A 4,626-nucleotide genomic window follows, 5' to 3' on the forward strand; every position below is an offset into this window, starting at 1 on the left:
AGTGCACTTCCTGCTCTCTGACACTGCTCACAAGTGCTATAAATCTTCCACGCATCTTCAAAGAGGGTGGGCCAATAAAAGCCACAGTCAAGCACTTTGCGAGCTGTCCTTTGAACACCCAGATGGCCTCCCGATGTGGAAGAATGATAGAACTACAGGACTGAGTCAGTCTCATGATCTAGAATGCATCGTCTAATGACCTGATCACTGCACAATTTCCACAAGTAGGGGTCATCCCAAATAAAATGCTTAGCATCACTTTTAATTTTTTCTTTTTGAGCCTTAGATGCTAAGGGAGGAAAAACAAAAGCAACTAAACAATTAATAATGTTAGCAAACCAAGGAGTAGAAAGAGAATCAGAAATATTATACAATATATATAAATGATCATCTGGGAAATCATCCCGAATGGGTGAGTCCTCATCAGACACATGTTCGATCTGACTTAAATGATCAACAACTAAATTTTGTGCTCCGCTCCTATCACGGATCTCCAAGTCAAATTCTTGGAGCCAGAGCATCCATCGGATCAACCTAGGCTTTGAATCAGCCTTCTTCAGCAAGTATTTTAAAGCTGCATGGTCAGTATAAACAATAATGTGAGTACCTAGCAAATAAGAACGAAATTTTTCAAGAGCAAAAACTATGGCTAGTAGCTCTTTCTCAGTAGTAGTATAATTCGTTTGGGCAGCATCTAAAGTCCTAGAAGCATAATATATCACCCTAGGCAATTTATCAATTTTCTGAGCAAGGACAGCCCCCAATGCATAATTGGATGCATCACACATAAGCTCAAAAGGGATTGTCCAGTCGGGTGTCTGGATGATGGTGGTGGTAGTCAGTGCTCTTTTGAGGCAATCGAAAGCCTCTTTGCATTTATCATTAAAGTCAAACTCCACCTCCTTTTGCAACAAGTTGGATAGTGGAAGGGCTACTTTGCAAAAATCTCTTATAAAGTGCCTGTATAATCCTGCATGACCAAGAAAATATTGCACCTCTCGCATGCAAGAAGGGTATGACAATTGTGAAATAACTGAAATTTTTGCAGGATCTACTTCAATGCCCTTATTGGAAATAATGTGGCCTAAAACTATACCTTGCTCAACCATAAAATGACATTTTTCAAAATTTAGAACAAGGTTAGTTTCAGTGCATTTATTCAAAACCTTTTCCAGACTATCCAAACAAACATCAAAAGAAGATCCATATACAGTGAAATCATCCATAAACACCTCTATGCAATTTTCTAAAAAATCACTAAAAATACTGATCATGCACCGCTGGAAGGTACCAGGGGCATTGCACAGGCCGAAAGGCATCCTCCTATAGGCAAAAGTGCCGAAGGGGCAGGTGAATGTGGTTTTTTTCTTGATCCTCAGGAGCAATTGTGATTTGCATATAACCAGAAAAACCATCAAGGAAACAGTAGTGAGATTTACCTGCCAGGCGTTCAAGCATCTGGTCAATGAATGGCAGGGGAAAATGGTCCTTTTTGGTAACCTAGTTCAGCCTCCTATAGTCGATGCAGACTCTCCAACTGTTCTGCACCCGAGTAGGAATCAGCTCCTCCTTCTCATTTTTTATCACGGTGAGGTCGGTTTTCTTCGGGACTACCAGGACGGGACTCACCCATTGGCTGTCGGAGATAGGATAAATGATTCCAGCTTGCAAAAGCTTGGTTACCTCCTTCTTCACTACATCAAGAATCACTGGGTTGAGTTTTCTCTGTGGCTTTCTTACTGGTTTAGCCCCATCCTCTATATTTATCTGATGGATACATGTGGATGGGCTAATACCAGGAATGTCCGCCAGGGTCCAACCTATAGCCTTTTTATGCTTCTTGAGAACTGATAATAGCTTCTCCTTTTGCTCATCAGCAAGGGAGGCATATATAATTACTGGAAAACTTTTGCTATCATCCAAATAAGCATATTTTAAATTTGATGGCAGAGGCTTCAATTCTGGTGTGGGTGGCTGGATAGTGGTAGAAAGAGATGGTTTCTCAGCCTGTACCTCATAAAGAAAGTCAGAGGTATATGTACTTCCTGAAACATGGTTAGTTCTATCTGACTCTAGAAAATCAATCTCAAGAGGTAAAACATCACCAGACATATAATCAATATCAAATTCAGATTTACTCTCAGCATCAAATTCAGACATATGATCAAGTACAAATTCAGATTCAATGCATGAAGAGTGACAGGCATGCAGATTAGAATGAAGATCAGTCATGTATTCATCAACAATATGGTCAATTATTTCAACACGAAATACAGAAAGATCTTCAGATGGGTGTTTCATAGCATCAAGAATATTAAAATGAACAGTTATATCACCAAAATCCAAAGATAGTGTGCCTGCATATATATCTATCTTAGTTCTAGCGGTTTTCATAAAAGGTTTGCCTAGAATGATGGGAACTGATCCTTTAGAAAATCCTTCTTCCATATTCAAAATATAAAAATCAACAGGGAAAATCAGTTCACCAACTCTAACTAAGACATATTCTATGAAACCAGCAAGATAGGCAACACTTCTATTAGCTAAATGAATTACCACATCAGTTGACTGCAAAGGACCAAGAGATAGAGAATTAAAAATAGACAGAGGCATAACACTAACAGAAGCTCCTAAATCTAGCATGGCATTGTCAAACTTATTGTTCCCTATAATACAAGGTATGCTGAATGTACCTGGATCTTTACATTTTTCAGGGATTTGGGGAACAGATTTACCAATCAATGCGGAGACATTTCTGCCCATGCTAATTCTTTCACTTCCTTTAAGCTTCTGCTTATTAGTGCACAACTCCTTCAAAAATTTAGCATATCTTGGAATTTTCTTTATTGCATCCAGTAGAGGTATGCTGCTTCTGTAAATCAGAATTACCAGTGGAAGATTCTCCTGCATAGAAATTGTTAGGTAACTTACTCTGTAAATTTTTGTCATCATCTTTTTCTGGAGTAGAGTGAAGTTGTGCAGGTTCATTTGCGGATGAGGAGGATGTTGCTGGTTGAGGTTTTTGACACTGCTTTCCCGACCTCAATGCAATGGCACTCACATTTTTGGGATTCTAGACAGATTGAGAAGGTAATCTGTCAGAATTCTGGGACTGTTGTTGATTTAACTGTGTAGCCAATTGTCTCATCTGATTAGTTAAGCTTTGAATGGAGGCTCTAGTCTCTTTTTGAAACTTCATATTTTGCATAATCATTTGCCTCACAAGTTCTTCAAGGGAAGGTTGCGGAGGAGCCTCAACTGTTTGCTATTTCTGGGGCTGTTGTTGTTGGATTGGTGGAGGAATGTATGGTCTGCTTGGGCTAGCAACATTCTGAAAATAAGGTTGTTGTTGCTGCTGTTGTGAAGGATTCGACCATCTAAGTTTGGGATGATTCCTCCACCCAGGATTGTACTTGTTGCTGGAGAGGTCATAATTGTTCTGTTGTGGCTAATTTTGCTGCTGAGGTTGAGGAGGTCTGTTGTAGATGTTTGCAGCATAAGCTTCAGGCTGTTCAATTGCTTCAGATTGTTGCACAGAAGGGAAAAGGTATGTGTGGTGGTTGGCAGAGGAGCATAAACCACAGAGTCTGGCAACAGGTGCAGATTTTTGATTCACGGCCAGTTGGGTTACCAGGTTAACCAAGGCATCTAGTTTACCTTCAAGCTTCTTAGTCTCGGCTGATGAAGATGAATTCGTGGCTACTTCATGCACTCCTCTAATGACAATAGCATCATTTTTGGCACTAAATTGCTGGGAGTTGGAAGCCATCTTCTCAATTAAATTTCTGGCTTCGGCAGGGGTCATGTCTCCAAGGGCTCCACCACTGGCAGCATCTATCATACTTCTCTCCATGTTACTGAGTCCTTCATAAAAATATTGGAGGAGAAGCTGCTCAGAAATCTGGTGGTGAGGACAACTGGCACATAGTTTCTTAAATCTCTCCCAGTATTCATATAAGCTCTTTCCACTGAGTTGCCTAATTCCTGAAATATCTTTTCTGATGGTCGTGGTCCTGGAAGCTGGGAAATTTTTTTCTAAGAATACTCTCTTGAGGTCATCCCAGCTCGTGATGGACCGTGGAGCAAGTTAATAAAGCCAGTCCTTTGCCACTCCCTCTAAAGAATGAGGAAAGGCCTTCAAAAATATGTGATTCTCCTGGACATTTGGGGGTTTCATGGTGGAGCAGACAATATGGAATTCTTTCAGATGTTTGTGCGGGTCTTCACCTGCAAGGCCATGAAACTTTGGAAGCAAATGGATCAGTCCAGTTTTAAGAATATATGGGACATCCTCATCAGGGTATTGGATGCACAAGCTTTCGTAGGTGAAATCAGGTTCAGCCATTTCCCTTAGAGTCCTCTCACGGGGTGGAGGTTGTGCCATGTTCTCAGAATGTTCAAAACAATAATGCTCAAAATCACCAATAACAGAATGCTCAGGATGCTCAAAAGGTACTAACTGATGTCTAACTAATCTATGAAATGTCCTATCTATCTTAGGATCAAAGGGTTGTAAGTCAGATGGATTGTCTCTAGTCATACACTATATTCAGCATGCACAACTAGTTGCCTTCTTATGCAAGTAACAATGTAGGTTTGAACTACAGCTACCATTAAATGATATCC

The 4,626-nt window shown here is 40.3% G+C and overlaps 1 non-coding gene across 1 annotated transcript; it reads left to right on the forward strand.

Moving 5' to 3' along the window:
- Nucleotides 1-3,899: 3,899 nt before the first annotated feature.
- Nucleotides 3,900-4,006, forward strand: LOC114403963. The gene has a single exon (XR_003664730.1). It is a non-coding gene; the product is annotated as a small nucleolar RNA R71 (small nucleolar RNA).
- Nucleotides 4,007-4,626: the final 620 nt, after the last annotated feature.

This window comes from Glycine soja, chromosome 20 (genome assembly GCF_004193775.1).
Source record: "Glycine soja cultivar W05 chromosome 20, ASM419377v2, whole genome shotgun sequence".
Lineage (NCBI taxonomy): Eukaryota > Viridiplantae > Streptophyta > Magnoliopsida > Fabales > Fabaceae > Glycine > Glycine soja.